Below are 20,946 nucleotides of genomic sequence, written 5' to 3'. Positions count from 1 at the left end.
GACCAAGACATCAGGAAGGTGATGCCATGTGATGCAAGTGAATTGGATTTAAGTGAGGGAAGGCTGTGCAAAGTCACCAGCCTCACTTTCTCCTCTGGAGTCATCTGGGTCTAGTGGCCATATATAGATCAGGACAACTGGCAACGGCCTAGATGCAGTGGAAGACCCTGGCATCTTTAAGCTGAGGCCTTTCCCAGGTCTCAGTTTGACTGAGGCAACACCCATTCAGTGATGAAGGCTAGGTAAGAAATCTCTACCTTTGCTAAAGTCTAACTGGAGCACACCTTTTCACAGATAATAATCATAAAATTATAGATTCTGACCTGGAAGGAAACAACTTCAAACCTTGCATTTTATAGATGAGAAAACTGAGGCCCATTTTGTGAAGTGATTTGCCAAGGTCACAGAAATGGTAAATGGAATTATAAACCAAATCATTTGATTCCAAATATAGTATTCTTTCCAAACCACTTTGCTATTATGTACAGTGCATGAGGATGTTGGGAGGCTTCATTAAGTAAACAAAACAGAACCCCATTATCAAATGCTTCCCAGTCTTGTTATAGTTTATATATTGTTTTATATATATATATACACATGCACATATATACTTGTTATGTTTATATAAGTACATATTTATTCACTATATAAAGATTTACATTTATTTAATTTATAATTTATATATAAATAATTATATATTCATATAATGTTTCTATACACTTGTTACATATATACATGTATATACTTGTTCTATATTGTGCAACAACAGGATACAGTGAAAAGAACAGAGTTTTGTTCAAGATTTCTATACCATTTCCAGAAGCACAAGCCAGCCATAGTCAGAGCTCTGAGACCAACAGCCTTCAGCATTACAAAGCAACCTCAAGCTAAGCAAAGAATTTCAGAGGGTTCCAGTAATAGGGAAACATAAATAAATTCTTTAGTAAAGATCTCTCCTTGGTCACTAGGCTCCTTCAGTATCAGAACCACAAGCCAGTCAGGACATAAAACTCAAGTTATTATGTCAAGAGGGAAGAGGGGGAGGGAATAAGCATTTATATAGTGCCTACTATGTGAAAGCAAATCAACATTTATTAAGTGCCAGGCACTAGGCTAAGTACCAGGGATACAAAAAGAAGCAAAAGACAATCCTTGTCCTCAGGGAGTTCACAATCTAATGGGGGAGACAAGAAGTAAACAAATATGTTTAAACAAACTATATATAGGAAAAATAGGAAATAATTAAGAGAAGGATTATTGTTGTTTTTCAGTCCCATTGAACTCTTCATGACCCCATTTGGGGTTTTTTCAGCAAAGATACAGGAGTGGTTTGCCATTTCCTTCTCCAGATAGTATGTTGGGTGCTATTCCAAATCATTGCAGGAGTGTAGAGGTCCTGGGTTCAAGACAGGGAAGGCACTAGATTTAAGAAGGCTTCCTGAGGAAGATGGGATTTCAGCTGGGACTTAAAGGAAGCTGGGAAAGCAAGTAGGTGAAGATGAGGACAGAGAGCATCCCAGGGATGGGTGAGAGCCAGAGAAAATGCCTCAAGCAGAGAGATGGGGCGGCTTGTTCATGAAACAGCCAGGAGGCTGGTGTCACCAGATCAAAGAGTATGTGTCAGGTGTCAGAAGACTAGAAAGGCAGGATGAGAGCTGTGTTAGGAAGGGCTCTGAACATCAGAGGACTTTGTTTTTGATCCTGGAGGCTACAATGAGCTGCTGGAGAGGGTGACGGGGTCAGACCCAAGCTTTGGGAAAATTAACTTGGTGGCTGCTGGAGGGTGGATCTGAGTGGGGAGACCTGAGGCAGGCAGACCCACCAGCAGCCCCTGCAATAGTCCATATGAGGTGTGAGGGCCTGGACCAGACCAGGGTGGGGGCAGTGTCAGAGGAGGGAAGGGAGCATGGCACATTATGAAGAGATGAAGGTAAAACTGATAGGCTTTGGCAACAGCTTGGCTACAGGGGATGAGAGATAGTGAAGAGTTGAGAGTCATGCCTAGGTTCTAAGCCTGAGGGATGGGGAGGCACCATGCTAAGTGCTTTATAGATAATATCTTATTTGAGCCCCACAACAACTCTGTGAGACAGGTGCTATTATCATCCCCATTTTACAGTTGGGGAAACTGAGGCAGGCAGAAGTTAAATGACTTACCCAGAGTCACACAGCTAATAAGTGTCTGAGGCTGAATTTGAACTCAGATCTTCCTGACTCCAGGCCTAGAACTCTATCTATTGTTCCATCCAGCTGGGGAGGGAATGGGAGTTGGGGGAAGTGGGGGAGTCTTCTCTGGACCAGATATAAGGTGGGAAAACAAGAGAACGTTTCCAGGAGTTGGAAATGGGAACCCATGAGTGAAGGTGGACTAAGAAACATAGATGATCTGTTAAAAGCAAATCACATAAGTGATCTAGACCAATAATGGTCAGGTCTTCTGATTGGCATGTGCCATGTCACCAATATAGCATGCTTAGCACAGTCCCCGGCACACAGTAGGCACTTCATGAGTATCTGCATATTGACTTGACTAGACTTAACTGTTAATGCTCAGTACCTTAAGATTTTATGTATTTTCATGTACAGAGTTGTAATCTGTTTATTATTCAGTTTCTACATTATCCATAATGCCTGAATCACCTTTGTCTCCCTTCCTAGCAGCTAGGTGGCACAGTGGAAAAGCACAGGCCCTGGGGTCGGACCTGAGTTCAAATTTGACCTCAGATGCTTACTAGCCGTGTGACCCTGGGCAAGTCACTCCACCTTGTTTGACTCAGTTTCCTCATCTGTAAAATGAGTTGGAGAAGGACATGGCAAACCACTCCAGTATCTCTGCCAAGAAAACCCCAAATGGTGTCACAAAGAGTCAGATATGACTGAACAAAAACCCTGCCTAGTGAGTGTTTTACCGCTAAAATCCCAACTTGTGGGTAAAGAAAGGCAGAGGAAGTACACGAGGACGATAATAACTGACAGGCTGTAAACTCCTCAAGGACAGAGGTTGTCTTCTACCTTTCCTTGTAATCCCAGCTCTTCCCACAATTCCTGGCATATAGTAGGCGCTTGATAAATGTTTATTGACTCGAAACTTTAGCAGATGATGGCACAGTGGTTAGAGCACCAGCCCTGGATTCAGGATGGCCTGAGTTCAAATTCGGCCTCAGACACATAACACTTACTAGCTGTGTGACCCTGGGCAAGTCACTTAACCCCACTGCCTAGCCAAAAAAAAAGAAAAAGAAACTTTAGCAGATGGTAGCAGAGGCCAGCAGAGATAGTAAGTCACAGATCAGTCATAATGCTCAGCTTTCCAGTTGAGAATAGCAAGGAAGCAGATAATGGCCTCACCAGAGAACATGGAATAATCCTGAAGCATTCAGAATGCTGAGATACTCTGGTCACTCAGGTCATAGCATCACAGGAGCATAGACATAATGGTGGAAAGGTCCTTGGAGGTCACCTAGTTTAATTCATTCATCTTCCAGATGGGGAAACTGAGGCCCAGAGAGATTTAAGGAATTTGTCCAAGACCACCTAAGGAATGATTGGTAGAAGTAGCATTTAAATTCTGGAAACTAAATTCATGCTTTTTTTTCCCCCATTGTACAAAAACTATTTCCCTGTGTACATGCTCTCTATGGCTATACCCTGGCCATATGGAATGATGGCGTGTGCTCCTTCACAGAAATTACCTGTGATTTGTCTACACAAATGTTCCCTGTTTACGTGCATTCTCCACACGTGTGCCCTCTTCCCTGGGTAGGATGGTAACCAGTGAAGAGGTAGCCCATTTGGATGTGGGTGGATCACTTCCTCTCACTGTACTGCTATGCTATTTAATTAAATGTGTTTAAAAACGTGTCCTCTGCCAGTAAAACAGATAAACCATTCATTAATTTGATTTTAAAAAAGAAAACCAAATTACCAGCAACAAAAATTAAAAGGGTAAATTCACCACCAATGAAGAGGAAATAAAAGTAATTATTAGGAGCTATTTTGCCAATTATACACCAATAAATCTAACAATCTAAGTGAAATGGATGAATAGTTACAAAAATATAAATTGCCCAGATTAGCTGAAGGGGGAAACAGAATACTTAAATAACCCTATCTTAGAAAAAGAAATTGAACAAGCCATAAGTGAGCTCCCTAAGAAAAAATCCCTAGGACAAAATGGGTTCATAAGTGAATTCCACTAAACATTTAAAGAATAATTGATCCCAATACTATATAAACTATCTGGAAAAATAAGTTAAAAAGGAGTCTTACCAAATATCTTTTATGATACAAATATGGTGCTAATACCTAAAACAGGACAAGCTAAAACAAAGAAAGAAAACTATAGACAATTTCCCTAATGATTATTGATGCAAAAAATTTAAATAAAACACTAGCAAGGAAATTACAGCAATATATCACAAGGATTATATACTATGACCAGGTGGGATTTATACTAGGAATGCAAGGCTGGTTCAATATTAGGAAACTATCAATAATAAAAACAACAAAAATCATATGATTATCTCAACAGATACAGAAAAAGCTTTTAACAAAAAACAATGCTCATTCCTATTAAAGAGACTAGAAAGCATAGAAATAAATGGAACTTTCCTTAAAAGGATAAGTAGTATCTATCTAAAACCATCAGTAAGCATTATCTGTAAGGGGAGAAGCTAGAAGTCTTCCCAGTAAGATCAGAGGTGAAGCAAGGATGTCCAGTATCACCACTATTATTCAATATTATACCAGAAACAGCAAAAAGAGAAGAAAAATAAACTGAAGGAAAAAGATAGGCAATAAGGAAATAAAACGATCACTTACTGTAGATGTCATGGTAGACTTAGAGAATCCTAGAGAATGGATGAAAAAAACTAGTTGAAATAATTTAAAACTTTAGCAAAGTTGCAGGATATAAAATAAACCCATATAAATCATCAGCATTTCTGTATATTACCAACAAAACCCAGCAGGAGGAGATAGAAAGAGAAATCCCATTTAAAATAACTGTAGACAATATAAAATATTTGGGAGGCTACCTGCTAAGACCAACTCAGGAACTATATGAACACAATTCCAAAACACTTTTCACACAAATAAAGTCAGATCTAAACAACTGGAAAAAATATTAAGTATTCTTGAGTAGGCTAGGTGACTATAATAAAAATGACAATCCTACCTAAATTAATTTACTTATTCAGAGCTATACCAGTTAAACTACCAAAAATATTATTTTATAGAGCTAGAAAAAAATAACAAAATTCATCTGGAAGAACAAAAGGTCAAGAATATCAAATGTGAAGAAAGGTGGCCTAGCCATACTAGATCTCAAACTGTATTACAAAGCAGTAATCATCAAAACAATCTGGTACTGGCTAAGAAATAGAGTGGTGGAGCAATGGAATAGATTAGGTACATAAAACATAGCAGTCAATGACCATAGCAATCTAGTGTTTTATAAACCCAAAGTTCCAAGTTTTTAGGATAAGAACTCACTATTTGACAAAAACTGCTTGGAAAACTGGAAAGCCATTTGGCAGAAACTAGATATAGACCAACATCTCACACCGTATACCAAGATAAGGTCAAAATGGAGACACGATTTAGACATAAAAGGTGATATCATAAGCAAATTAGGGGAGCATGGAATATTTTACCTGTTAAATCTATGCCTAAGAGAGGAAGTTATGACAAAAGAAGAGATAGAGAGCGTTATGGGAGTAAAAGGGATAATTCTGATTACATTAAATTTAAAGTTTTTGCACAAACTAAACCAATGCAGCCAGTTAGAAGGAAAGCTGAAAAGTGTGAAAAAAAAATTTACAGCAAGTTCCTCTGATAAAGGCCTCATTTCTCAAATACAGAGAGTGGAGATATGAGTCATTCCTCAGTTGATAAATGGTCAAAAGATATGAACTGGCAATTTTCAAATGAAGAAATCAAAGTTATCTATAGTCATATGAAAAAATGCTCTAAATTGCTATTGTCTAGAGAAATGCAAATTAAAACACCACTCAGGTACCACCTCATACCTATCAGATTGGCTAAAGTGACAGAAAAGGGAAACAACCAATACCAGAGGGGATGTGGGAAAAGCGGGACACTAATGCACTGGTGGAGGAATTGCAAACTGATTCAACCATTCTGGACAGCAATTTGGAACTCTGCCCATACAGCTACAAAACTGTGCATATCCTTTGACCCAGCAATACTACTACTAGGTCTATATCCCAAAAAGATTAAAAAAAAATCTATATGTACAAAAATATTTATAGCAGCTCTTTTTGTGAAGGCAAAGAATTGGAAATTGAAGAGATGCCCATCAGTGCAGAATGGCTGAACAAGCCATAATATATGAATGGAATGGAATATTATTGTGCTAAAGAAATGATGAGCAAAAAGGCTTCAGAAAAACCTGAGAAGACTTATATGAACTGAAGCAAAGTGAAATGAGCAGAACCAGGAGAACATTGTACAAAGTAACGGCAACATCCGTAGGATGATCAACTCTGAATGGCTTAGCCACTCTCAATGAGCCAAGACAATTCTGTTTTTGGGTTTTTTGTTTTTGTTTTTGTTGTTTTAGGCAATGGGGTTAAGTGACTTGCCCAGGGTCACACAGCTAGTAAGTGTTATGTGTCCAAGGCCGGATTTGAACTCAGGCCATCCTGAATCCAGGGCTGGTGCTCTATCCACTGTGTCACCTCACTGCCCCATGATCCAAGATAATCCTGAAGGACTTCATGATAAAAAAAATGCTATCCACCTCCAAAGAAAGAACTGATGGAGCCTGAACACAGACTGAAACATACTTTTTTTAATCTTCTTTATTTATTTGGGGGACGAGTTCCTATTTGTTTTCAGTTTTTTTGCAACATGGCTAATATGGAAATGTGTTTTGCATGACTGCACACAAATATAATCTATATCAAATTTGCTTGCCTTCTCAATGAGGGTGGAGTGGAAGGAGGGAGAGAATTTGGAATTCAAAATTTTAAGAAATGAATTTTAAATTGTTTTTACATGTAATTGGAAAATATATATATGTATGTGTGTGTGTGTGTGTGTGTGTGTGTGTATAAATAAAATAAAATGTGTCTTCCAAACTGGGCCACCAAGGGCCAAGCTTGTCAAGGTATGATAATCTACTTACTCAGCTCTTCACTCCCCAGGAACATGCAGCCTGATTTTAAACCTCCTGGCCTTCCCATCTCCCTTCCCCACCCCTCTCCACCTCTTATTCTGAGAACTCTAATCAAATTACCACTAATATAGCCTCTGGAAAAAGGGTATTAATTGATAACCTTATTGCTCCCTCACTATCTTTACGGCTTTTCAAACCACAGCACCCTTCCCTTGCCATCACTGCCCTACATGTTTGTTTGTTTGTTTGTTTGGTGAGGCAGTTGGGGTTAAGTGACTTGCCCAGGGTCACACAGCTAGTAAGTGTCAAGTATTTGGTCTCAGACTGGACTTGAACTCAGGTTCTCCTGACTCCAGGGTCAGTACTCTATCCACTGCGCCCCCTACCTGCCCCTGTATTTTATATTTAGAGCCAGCTGGTGAAGCAATGGATAGGTACTCTGGACTTGGAGTCAGGCAGACTTGAGTTCAAATCTGACCTTAGGCACTTAGTAGTTCTGTGACTCTGGGTAAGTCACTTAACCATTGTTTGCCTCAGTTTCCTCAACTGTAAAATAGGGATAATAACAGAATCTACTTTCCAGGGTTGTTTATGAAGATCAGATGAGATAGTATTTGTGAAATGTCTGGCATACAGTAGGCATTGTATAAATGCTTATTATCTCCTTCCTCCCTCTCTCTTCCCCATTAGAATGTAAGCTCCTTGAGGTCATGGCCTGTCCCCCTTTTGTATTTGTATGGCTAGCACTCAGCATGATGTCTGGCACATAATAATTCCTTGACAAATTATTTTCATTTATTCACTTTGACTGACTGGTAAAAGGAAACTCACGAGGTGGGGAATCTGTGCCCTCAAGGTCACGTAGGTGCTTGCGTGCAGCCTTTTTACTGAGTCCAAGTTTTACAGAACAAATCCTTTTATTGAGGGGATTTGTTCTGTGACATTTGGATTCGGTCAAAGGGCCGTACTTGAGGACCTAGAGGGCTACATGTGGCCTCGAGGCCAAAGGTTCCCCACCCCTATAGTAATACATCCATCTATAAGCATTTATTAAGTGTCTATTATTTTCTAGGTGCTGTGTTTTCTTGGTTTAAGGGAACTCTCTGATGAGGAAACTCTATTACCAGCATAGGTCAGCACCTCCTCTGAAACTGCCTAGGGTACCAAGAAGGTAAGCGATTGCCCAGGGTCACACGGCCAGGATGTGTCCAGGCTGACTCGAGTTGAGGTCCTCCACCATTCAGGGTCAGCCCTCTGTCAGGTATACAACCACTGCCTACGCCCTCAAGGAGCATCCTTTCTATGACTTGCATGCACTGGTCTTGCATGGTCTGAACCTCTAACAAGCCTCGAGTTTGGGGCAGCTTTCTTGTGGCCCATATATGACAGTTACAGAGCAATGGAAGCTCAGCCAAGATAATCTCTAAGGTCCTCCCCCCTCTAAACTTCCATTTCACATGTCTTGCCTGATTTCCCCTCTACTATTCTGCTATTCTTCCCAGTTAAACAATGCTCCTTCTTCTCCTAAATTTTATTATTCCAGATCAAGATTAAGCCTCACCCCCTCTGTGAAGTCCTTTCTCATTATCCCAGCCCTCACGGTTACTCCAGGAATTCCAGCTGCATTTATAGTTATTACATCATTTTGTATCCAATTGTTTTCTGATTGTATCACCAAAACTGCTTTCCTCTGTCAGATGAGGTCAAGGACTGTCTTCAACAGTCAATCAGTCAGCAAGCCAATAAGCTTTTTATGAAGTGCCAGGAACTGTGTTCGATGCTGAAAAAGAAAGTCAAAAACAGGGCCTGTCCTCCAGGAACTTATATTCTAATTGGGGAAAAACTTGTAAATAACTTAGGTACATACAAAGACATTCACAGAGTAGATGGGAAGGCATTAGCCTTCTTTCTTCCATAATGCCTAACACCACAGTAAGTTCAAAATAAAGACTGAAAGGGGGCTGGAAAAAGAAAACTATCCATAGCGACCCTCAGACCTGACTTCTCTTCTTAGCTCCAGACTTTCATTTTAATTGTCCACAGGACATGCACAAAACAAAATGCACTGACTTTGCTATGTCTGATCACATTAACTCCATTCATTCACTCTCTTGCTCTCAGAGGCTAGCAGTGACCAGCTTTGACCTTTCTCTTAGCCAGTTAGTTCCCTGCCCACCTCCTCTCCCTCCCCCTACAACTCTAACATCCTTGCTGTCTTTATAGGGAATCATACCCTTACTTGCACGTGCTCTGCCCAAAATTTTGATCACTGAAACCTAGCAAGATATCTTGTGTTTTATGGGCTAGAATTTTTTTTTTTAATTTTTATTTTTTTAATTTTTTTTCCATATGCTTTTGAGTTGAAAATTTTTCTCCCTTTTTCTCCCCCCCACCCTCCCTAAGATGCCGCACAATCTGACATAGGCTTTACATTTACATACCCATTAAACATATTTTCACATTAGTGAACTTGTAAGTAAAAATTAAAACCAATAGGAGGAACCATCAGAAAGATGAAACAAAACTCAACAGAAGGTAAAAATACGTGACAGCGATTCGACTTCCATAGTTCTTTCTTTGGATGTGGACAGCATTTTCCATCCCGAGGCCTCTGGAGATGTCTTAGATCCTCCTAATGCTGAGAAGGGTTCAGTGTAACAATATTAGTCATTGCATAACGTGGCTGCTATTGTGTACAAAGTCCTCTTGGTTCTGCTCACTTCACTCAGCATCAGACCACACAAGTTTCCAGGTTTTTCTGAAGCCAGACTGTTCATCATTTCTTATAGCACAATAGTATTCCATTCTGTTCATATACCACAACTTGCTCAGTCATTCACCAATGGATGGGCATCCCCTTAATTTCCAACTGTTTGTCACCACAAAAAGAGCTGCCATAAATAATTTTTGTACATGTGGGTCCTTTTCCCATTTATTTGATCTCTTTGGGATATAGCCCTAGAAGTGCTATTGCTGGATCAAAGGGTATGCACATTTTTGTAGCCCTTTGGGCATAGTTCCAAATTGTTCTCCAAAATGGTTGGATCATTTCACAACTCCACCAACAATGTATTAGCATTCCAATTTTCCCACATCCTCTCCAACATTTATCATTTTCCTGTTTTGTCATGTTAGCCAATCTGATAGGTGTGATGTGGTACCTCAGAGTTGTTTTGATTTGCATTTCTCTAATCAACAGAGATTTAGAGCATTTTTTCATATGACTATAGATGGCTTTAATTTCTTCATCTGAGAACTCTCTGTTGATATTTCTTTGACCATTTATCAATTGGGGAATGGCTTGTGTTCTTATAAATTTGTCTTAATAGAACTTTCTTTTTTTAATGGTCCATGCCTTAAATCCAAATCATTCTGGCTTTCACTGACTGGCCAACAATGGGTTCCAGTCCAAGCTTCACTTGGTCATTGTTTGGATTCTGATGGCTCTAAGTAAGTGTAAACAGCAATTGTTTCTGTTCTGGCCAGAACCCTGAGGATCTTACCCTCCTAAATTGTTTTTTTTTTCTTTTTTCTTTAAGTAGGTAAAAGAGGTTGTCTTTTGCCTCATTTCTTACCTAGCCTTAATCACTGAATGGGTGTTGCCTCAGTCAAACTCGAGACCTGGGAAAGAATTTAGCTTCAAAAAGCCAAGGTCCCCCACTGCATCCAGGGCCATCTCCAGTCATCCTGATCTATATCCTGACACCGGACCCAGATGGCTCCGGAGGAGAAAGTGAGGCTGGTGACTTTGCACAGCCCTGCCTCAGTTAAATCCCATTCACTTGCAAGTCATGGTACCAGCTTCCTGATGTCATGATCCTCTTCGAGAACAAAGGACAAACAAAAACATTCACTCAAAGGCTTTTAACATTACCTGCTTGGGACTGTTTCAATAGAATCCTAACAGGATCTTCTGTCTTACCTGCCCTTCCTCCTCTGGCATGATACTCTTCGTAGGTGACAGCATGGGAAAGGCCACTGAACTAGGAGTCACAGAACCCAATTTGGATTTTCCTGCCCGCGTGACCTTGGTTAAGTTAATTTACGTCTTGGCCTGTGTCCTCATCTGGACTATGAAAGGATAGGACTAGCTGTCTTTAAATCTCCTTCTAGTTCTACACCTGTGATCCATTGGTGCTATGACCTCTCTGAGCCTCAATTTCTTCATCTGTAAAATGGGATAGTTAGACTGGTTGATCTCTAAGTTTCCTCCTATCTATGTTCTACGACCTTATGAGAGGCAGTTGGATATGGTGGTTAAGAATCAGGAAGATTTTGTTCAGTTGTTTTTTCAGCTGTGTTAGACTCTTTGTGACCCCACTTGGGGTTTTCTCGGCAAAGATACTGGAGTGTTGCCATTTCCTTCTCCAGCTCATTTTACAGATGAGGAACCTGAGGCAAACAGGGCTAAGTGACTTGTCCAGGGTCACACAGCTAGGAAGTATCAGAGGCTGGATTGGAACTCAGCTCTTCCTGACTCCAGCCACCTAGCTGCCCTTAGTCAGGAAGATACTAGATTTGAATCTTCCTTCAGATGCTTGTTAGGTATGTAACTGTGGGCAAGACAATCTCTCTCAGCTGTCCCAAGTGCAGAATAAGGATGATGATAGCACTTACCAACTGAAGGTTGCATAAGAACAAGCTTGGCCCCAAAGAAGAGAAGAAGAAGAAACCACCCCCTGCTCCTTTGCAGAGGTGAAGGGTCACAGGTGTAGAGCACTGTATAAAATGTCAGATTTTTTGGGAGGGAAGAATTGATTAGAATGGATAATTTTATTCTGTTCTTTTTCTAAAAAAAAAAACTTTGTAATTGGGGATGATTCTCTGGGAGGGGAAAAGGATGGATACAGGGGGAAATCTAGGTGATATGGGGAAAATGTCAATAAAAATGCATCTGAAAAATAATAGCACTGGCAATGGGTTGTTGTAAAGACCAAATGAGATCACATATGTGAAGTGGCTCTTAAACCTTAAGCTGTTGTTCGGTCGTATCCAACTCCTGGTGACCCGATTTGCAGTTTTCTTGGCAGAGATACTGGAGTAGTTTGCCATTTCCTTTTGCAGTTCATTTTACAGAGGAAGAAACTGAGGCAAACAGGGTTAAGTGACTCACACAGGGTCACACAGCTAGTAAGTGTCTTGAGGCCAGATGAGTCTTCCTGACTCCAGGCCCAGTTCTCTAATTACTCCACTACCTAACTGCCCTTCTTAAATCTTTAAGTATTATGTAAATGGCAGCTATTATGATGATCTGATCATGTTATTTCTCTGCTCAATAATCATTTGTGACTCTTCATTCAGTCAAATTCTTTGCGGGGCACTTAAGGCACTCCATGCTCTGTCACTACCTACCACTCCAGCTTTATTTCCTACCCCTCCCCTCCATGTATCCTATACGGCAATCCAATGGGATTCCTTGGGCTTCCACAACCATGCCCTGAGTTTCCTGACTCCAGGCATCTCCTTAGGCCTCCAAAGCCTTCCCTCCTCTTTCCTGGAGAATTCCTACCTCCCCTTTAAAATCCAAATCAAATGCCACTTTCTCCCAGAAGCCTTCACTAATTTTCTGTCCACATTGCAGCTCTCTAAGGAAATGGAGTATAATAGGAATAGCATGGGAAGCATTTTTACAATTCATTTAAACAATGTGTACATTAACTCTGAGAAGACAGTAACAAAAATGTCTTCCTTGTTTTCCTTAAACCCTTCTGGATTCTTTCTCTTTTGTGCATTTCTTTCTTTCTTTCCCTTCCTTCCTTCCTTCCTTCCTTCCTTCCTTCCTTCCTTCCTTCCTTCCTTCCTTTCTTTCTTTCATTCTTTCATTCTTTCTTGCTTATGGCTATTATTATATTGCATGATCATTGATGTGGAAATCATATCTGCTACATATCCCCATGGGTAAGTCATTTAACCTCTGAGACCCTCTGTGTCCTCATCTGCGAAGTGGATAATCATACTTATACTACCTACTTCAGGGGAGTATTGTGAGAAAAGCACTTTGCAAATCTTAAAGCCCTATAGAATAGAATTATCGGGGATGTTCTAAAGTCTTTGGGCACAGCCTCTACTCATTGACCTCCTGTTACTATTTAACAGCTTTATTTGAGGACTGAATTCAAGAGGTACCTCCTCTTAGATTCATCTGTTAATAAATCACTTAAACCTCATTTGTAAAAGAAGAAAAACTGCTTAATTAGATTAGGAAAAACCCAGTAGTTTCACACATCAGAGACAGATTGCAAAAAAGTGCAGCAGGCACCATAATATCCCAAGGTCAAAATTCCCCCCACCTGGCACTAGGGAGGCTGGGAGAGAAGTGAAACACTGTCTCTGACCTCAACAGGTTCACATTCCATCTGGGGAGGCAATGTAGGCATATATACAAGAAAAATACTAGAACATGGGGAAGCGCACGAGAAACTAGGAAGGGTTTCATGTAGACAATGGGGCTTCATAGGCGCAATGGAATAGACTAGAGATTCTAACATTACCAGAAATAAGTTCCTTGAGGGCAAGGACCATTTGGTTTGGGGATTTGTTTTTTGTTTTGTGTTTGCATCCCCAGTACTCAAGTCAAGTAAACAAACACTTTGGAAGCACCTCCTAGTAGTAGGGAAGGTACTAAACACTGTGAGTACAAAGAAAAGGGAAAACAGTCCCTGACCTCAAGGATTCATATTTTGATTAGGGTAACAATATGCAAACAACTTGGTACCTATGAGATCCATCCATCCATCTATCCACCCAACCATCTATGCATCTATCTATACATCTATCTATATTCTAAATATCTATCTGTATGTCAGTCTGTATATAGATAGGTAGATATACATGGACAGATGGATGGATGGATAGGTAGACAGATGGATAGACAGATAGACAGATGGATAGATGGATGGACAGTCAAACATACAGAGAGGCAGAAGATAGATAGATGGATGGATGGATGGATGGATGGATGGATAAACAGACAGATAGATGGATGGACGGATGGATGAATGGATGGACAGTCAAACATACAGAGAGACAGAAGATGGATAGATGGACGGATAGATAGATACAAGGCAAACGGGAGGTAATTTCTGAAGGAAGGCTTGAGCATTAAGGGGGGTGCACAAAGCTTATAGCAGAAAGTGAGATGTGAGCTGAGACTCAAAGGAGGCCAGGAAAGCCTGGAGGCAGAGATGAAGAAGCATACCATTCCTAGCACGGAGAGCAGCCATCAAAAAGACACAGATGCAGGAGATGGGGCATCACATCCATGGGTTAGCAAGAAGGTCCAAGTTTCTAGACCATAGAATTGGGGTGTAGATGGGAAAGAAGGGGAAGTAAGATGTAAGAGAACTAGAGAGATGGGAAGGGGACAGGTTGAGCAGGGCTTTCAAAGCCAAACAGACAAAGGGAAATGATTAACAACCTCTGACATACTTTTAAGTTTAATCTTCATTATTAACATTCTCTTCATCACTTTCTCAAGTCTAGAGAGTCAACGAAACAATCCACAAAACCGTGATTTGTAGCATTTACTTCTTTTCCAAGGGAGAGAGGCTCACCCTGAAAAACGACCAATTGGCTAGGGCCCTCGGAGCTGGCGCGGTGCATTCCTACAAACAGGAGACGTTAAATTGGATCCTGGAGGTAACTGTGAGCCAGAGTTTACCGAGTAGGAGGGGGGAGGTGGTCAGCCCTGCTCAGTAGGATGATCACTTTGGCAGCTGAGAGGAGGATGGGCTGGAGGGAAGAGGGACGAAGAAGAGAGAGGAACAAAAAGACCTGAAGCCACCGAGGCCTGCACCAGGGTCAGGGCAGTGTCAGCAGAAAGAAGGGGGTCTACACACGAGGGATGTTGTGAGGGTATAACTGACAGACTGGATATGTGGGGTGTAGAGAGAGTGAGGAGGAGGCTGCCAGTTTTGGTGACTGAGACGGTGGCACCCTTGTCAAAAATACAAAAGTTCAAAAGAGGGGAGGGTTTAGACCAGAGTGGTTTAAGATGTCCTCTATGCAGTTAGAGATGTGAGACCAGAGGTCAGGAGAGAAGTTAGGGCTGGACAAACAGATCTAAGAATCATCGACATACAAAGGATATGAACAGGCAGTTTTCAGAGGAAGGAATAAAGGCCATCTAGAGTCATATGAAAAAATGCTCTGAATCACCACTGATTAGAGAAATGCAAATCAAAACAACTCTGAGGTACCACATCACACCTATCAGATTGGCCAACCTGATAAAACAGGAAAATGATAAATGTTGGAGAAGATGGGAAAACTGGAACACTAATGCATTGTTGGTGGAGTTGTGAAATGATCCAACCATTTTGGAGAACAATTTGGAACTATGCCCAAAGGGCTATAAAAATGTGCATACCCTTTGACCCACAATAGTACTTCTAGGGCTGTTTCCCAAAGAGACCAGAAAAATGAGAAAAGGACCCACATGTACAAAAATATTTATAGCAGCTCTTTCTGTGGTGGCATAGAATTGGAAATTGAGAGGATGTCCATCAATTGGGGAATGGCTGAACAAGTTGTGGTATATGAATATAATGGAATGGAATAATGGAATACTATTGTGCTATAAGAAATGATGAGCAGGCAGACTTCAGAAAAACCTGGAAAGAGTTATACGAACTGATGCTGAGTGAAGTGAGCAGAACCAGGAGAACACTGCCACACTGTGTGATGACTAACATTGATAGACTTAGCCCTTCTCAGCAATGCAAGGATCTAAGACATCTCCAAAGGTCTCATGATGGAAAATGCTATCCACATCCAAAGAAAGAACCATGGAGTTTGGATGCAGATCGAAGCATACTTTTAAAAAAAAATCATCAACAGGAAGATGATCATTGAATCCATGGAAGCTGATGAGATCATCAAGAGAGTTTAGAGGGACAACAAAAGAGATGAGAGTGTTAGGAGATCCCCATGGTTACATGGCATGGCTTGGGTGAAGATCCAGCAAAGAAGACCAAGAGGAAGAGTTCAAGCATGTAGGAGGAGATTCTGGGGAGAGAAGTGCTGGGGGAAAAAAAAACAAACATAAAAAGAAAAGGGAAATATGGAGAAGGGGGAGATCCTGAGGTCAGTGGCTGCCAAGAGGTCAAGGATGAGGATTAGATTTGGCAGATAATAGAAGAATTCAAAAATACCCAGAAGGACCAAGTTACACCAATTGATACAGTGCATTTGCAACATATCAGAGATAGGATAAAAATGTTTATTTCACAGTATTTGCCTTAATTATTTTTATTCAAAGTATATTTGCACAGATGCAGAAATTATTGTAAATTCTAGTAAAATTATTTTTTAAGTTATTTTAAAATTCTTGCATTAATTGACAGGCTGAACCTTTTAGTGATTTTAGAGATAATTGGTAACAATGTAGCTATAGCAACTAGCATAGCATTTAATACTATAATAAACGCTCATTGATTGATTGCTACTCAGAGGAAATAAAATACTAGCACAGTCAATTAATCAGTCAAGCACTTTTCATTGTTCTTACCACATACTCAGCCCTGTAAAACCAAAGCCCAGTTCCTGCCCTCAAGGAGCTTACATTCTAAGGGGCAGGAGAAGACAAAATGCACACAATTAGGCACATGGAGAAAACCACATACATCAACAGGGCCAGGTAATTTTGCATGGGAAGGTTGGGGGAAATCAGGAAAGGTTCCCAGAAGGAGGTAATGTCAGGGCCGAGTTTTGAAGGAAGACTGGAGGGGCCACATTGTGAAGAGCTTTACAGAACAGTTGCTTCATTCATGCTTGCTGAATTGAATTGAATTGAAATATTTATGAAAAGAAGCTCCCCTTAAGAGAAGCCATGGTTTTCACCGACCTCTTTCACCTAGGTGAGCAAATGAATAGGGCAGCAAAGAAGCAAGACTTTAACAAATTAATGTTGAGATTTTGTTATCACTTGGCTTCCTCCAAGCGCCCAATGGTCGCGTGCAAAAAAAAAAATCAGGAAATGAAAAGACTGACCGACTTTCTAAAAATAAAGCCAAAGGAAGCTTTTCTGATTTCAGCCGGAGGGGGAGAAATCCGACCAAAAATCCTTGTGTTGGAAAGGCAGAGCCACCCTCTACACTAAAAAAGGGGGCCTTCTTCTTTTCCTCACTTCTTCTTTATTTTATAATAAATCCTGTAAGGCTTAAATGCATGGTGGTCAACTAAAAAAAAGTCCTCCATAGCGAGTGGATACAAAGAGTGGCCTTAGAGTCAGGAAAACCTGGGTTCCAATTTGGCCTTTACAATATGCTGGCTATGCAACCTGGGACAAATCAGCTTGACTTCTCGAGGGCCTAAGAAACTCTTTAAGACCTAAGTGATCATTTATAGTGGGTAGGAGTGTAAGTAGCATCAAGTTGCCAGGTCCTTTAGAGGTCATTCGGTCCAACTTCCTCATTTTATTGATGTGGAAACTGAGGCACTCCGATGAAGTGAAATTCATTGCCCAAATTCACACAGGTAGTAAGTGGTCAGAGAAGGAATTTGAAATCGGAGCTCCAACTCAAAAAACAATCTTCTTTCCACTTATAATTTTGCCTCCCTAGTTGCTTAATATATGCTTGTAGAATCAAACTGAACAGAAATTAATCAGTGGGGGTGGGAGTGGGAGTGTCTACACTGTCTAGTCTATACTTAGAGCCCCTTGCTCTGATGAAATCAGGGTCCTAAACAAAGCTGGAGGGGATCAGTTCACATTTGTATAACACTTTGGGGTTTACAAAGTACTCCTTCATTGTAGCTCTGGAAGGTAAGTACTATTATTATCCCCATTTTACAGATGAAAAAACAAAGGTACAGTTAATTATCATCCTTTGTGGGTTACCACATAGGTAATAAAGCCTAAACCCAGGAATTCCCCTTGAAATCCTCCAAGCACTTCACAGCATTGAGTTCTTTCTACTCTGCTATCCTCTCGGCTGAGAATATTGCCTCATTGGTCACCGGAAAAACACCAAGGCCACTCATGGAGAGCTTCTTCCTTCTCCCCCTCCAATCACTAGGATGCCTTCCACAACTCTGCCCTCCATTGCCCCTGTCTCACATGAAGGGGGTGCCAAGGTAAATTCCCCCAACTGCACAAGTGATCCCATTCTATCCTCTTCTTCAGCAGACTGTCCCTCTATTATCCCCATTCTCTCATTCATCTGCAGTCTCTCTCTTTTTTTTTTTTCACTTTTTGATGAGGCAATCAGAGTTAAGGGACTTACCCAGGATCACACAGCTAGTAAGTGTCAAGTGTCTGAGACCAACATCTCTCCCTTTCTGACTGTTACTTCCCCACTGTCTACAAACCTACCAGTGTCTCGTCATCTCTCCCAAACCCTCCCTTCATCTCTTTCCTCACTAGTTATTGTCCTATATCTCTGCCTCCCCTTTCTTTCTTCCCATTTTCTTCTTAACTTTTTGCAGTCTGGCATCTAAGTCCCATTCATTCAACTGAAAAATGCCTTTCCAAAGTTACTAATGAATCGCCGATTCTACTAGCCTTTTCTCAATCTTCAGCCTTCTGCCATCTTTTCTTCTCTCTAGGTTTTCATGACACCGCCCCATGCCTCACATATATCTTAAACTTAACACATCCAAAATTAAACTCATTATCTCCCTTCCAAACCCTCCCCTGATTCCTAAGTTCTCTATTACCTCGACTGGAAACCTAAATGTCATCCTCGACTCCTCACTATCTCATACCTCTCCATAATTAATGAGCCCAAGGCCTGTTGACTTTATCTTCAACCATCTCTCAAACACACCCCCCTTTCTCCTCTGACACGGTCATCACCCTGGTGCAGACTCTTGTCACCTCACTCTGCAATACCGGACTCCCAGAACAAGATACTCTTATTTTCCCAGCTCTGGGCATCTTCACTGGCATCGAATTCTCTCCCTCCTTCTCATCTCTGCTTATGGGCTTCCAGACTTCCTTGGCTTCCTTCAAGTCCCCAATAAAACCCTACCTTCTACAGGAAGCCTTTCCTGATCCCCCTTAATTAGAATGCTTTCCCTGTTAATTACCTCCAGTTTATCCTTTACGCCCATATCTTGTTTGTACAATTGTTTATATGCTCTCTCCCCCATTAGACTTTAAGCTCCTAACAGCACAAACTGTTCTTTGTATCCAAAGTGTCAGGTACATAGTAGGTGCTTAATAAATGTTTACTGACTAACAGACTAGTTGCTGGAGCTACTGAGACAAAAACAAAATCGTTCCTTCCCTCAAGGAGCTTCCATTTTAAGGGATGGGAGAACGTATTTACATTTGGGTTTATATAAGACACCTACAGTGTACAGGGGGCAGAAGTGGATAGAGTGCTGGGCCTGGAGTCCGGAACTCATCTTCCTGAGTTCAAATGTGGCCTCAGACACTAACTAGCTGTGTGACCCTGGGCAAGTCACTTCACCCTGTTTGCCTCAGTTTCCTCAGCTGTAAAAGCAGCTGGAGAAAACAATGGCAAATCACTCCAGTACTGATCTTTGACAAGAAAACCCCAAATGGGGTCACGACTGAATAACATATGGGAAGGTTAACGCCCTGAAGTGAGAAGCTCAAACAACTAAGAGGCAAGCATGGAAGAGTGGAGGGAATGTGCTTATGGCAGAGTCAGGGCAAAATGACTCCAAATCTCCCCTCCACCACTCATTACTGGACAAATCACTTCAAGTCTCCGTCCTCATCTACAGCAATAACTGACTTTGAAGCTGTTGAAAAAAGTGACATTATCTCATCTGAGCCTCACACAGCCTAATAAGGTAGATATGACAACAATCAGCAGATACAAAGTGTCTTCTATGTGGTGGGCACTTGAAAGGTAATGGTTAGTGCGCCAGCACATACTCAGTTAAATAAATATAACGTGTGGATAGAGAGCCCTGTGACTGTGCGCAAGTCTCAGGATAGACTCTCCGGAAGGGAAGGACCTAGGTCACAAATGCACCTGCAGAGGGTGTCTAGACTACCTAAACCTGTGGGCCCCTCAAAAACAAACACCAAATAAGGTCATTTCTAGCGAAGGAGAGGAGGCACTTAGGAAAGGCCTTATGCAGAAAGTGGCCCATCACGGTGAGCTCTGAAGGAAGGTAGGGATTCTAAGAAGCAGACACGAGCAGAGGGGTTCTGCTGGAGCCAGGCTCGGGGGGTACACAGCCTGTACCAAGTCTGGGAAGCGGGAGGCGGCCGCCTCCATCACAAAGCATTCATTATACACCTACTATGGTCTAAAAAATAAATAAAAGTCTCGGGCCTCCAAAGTCTGTCATAGATAGTTCATGGGTATTTAGAACGGATATACAGAGGAAGAGCTATGTTCATAACTGGCTTCAAATACTTACTAGCTGCGCGAGGTTGGACGAGTCACTTGACTCGTCCGCCAACTGTACACCGCGGGTAACAGCGGCAGGCACCTCGGCAAACTGTAGCGAGCTGTTTGCAAATCGCTCAGCACGAGGCGGAGAGAAGGGTTGCCTGCTAGCGGGCCTGTGCTTGCATTAGTCGGGTAGAAGGAAGCGAGCGAGGGGAGGGCTTTAGTCTTCCGAGGGCTTGCCGGGGGCAGACACCAAACACTCTCGAGCTGGGCTCCGGAGCCCGCGGGTCTTCCTCGGTCCTCCCCCAGGCAGCAGGCAGGATGCGGGGGGGGGGGGGGGGGCCGGGAGGCGCGCGCCGCGGCTCAGCAGCAGCTGCAGAAGAAGAAGCAAGCTACAGTCTGCTCGGCTCGGCTCGGCTCCGGCTCGCGCTCGGGAGCGGCGGCGCGCGCAGCCCCAGGCCAGCGGGGGCGGGGCTTGCGGCGGGGCCC

At 41.8% G+C, this 20,946-nt stretch overlaps 1 long non-coding RNA gene across 1 annotated transcript; it reads right to left on the bottom strand.

The window, feature by feature from the left end:
• Positions 1–627: 627 nt before the first annotated feature.
• Positions 628–20,772, bottom strand: LOC110205669 (uncharacterized). Its single transcript, XR_002323641.2, has 4 exons — positions 20,486–20,772; positions 11,759–11,860; positions 4,822–4,850; positions 628–3,534 (listed from the first exon to the last, which is right to left on the bottom strand). It is a non-coding gene; the product is annotated as an uncharacterized LOC110205669 (long non-coding RNA).
• Between the last annotated feature and the right edge of the window lie 174 nt (positions 20,773–20,946).

This window comes from Phascolarctos cinereus, unplaced genomic scaffold (genome assembly GCF_003287225.1).
Source record: "Phascolarctos cinereus isolate Bilbo 61053 unplaced genomic scaffold, phaCin_HiC Scaffold_1;HRSCAF=81, whole genome shotgun sequence".
NCBI classification, from domain to species: domain Eukaryota; kingdom Metazoa; phylum Chordata; class Mammalia; order Diprotodontia; family Phascolarctidae; genus Phascolarctos; species Phascolarctos cinereus.
The sequence above is the reverse complement of the archived record's forward strand: the minus strand, read 5'-3'. Positions and strand labels throughout refer to the sequence as shown.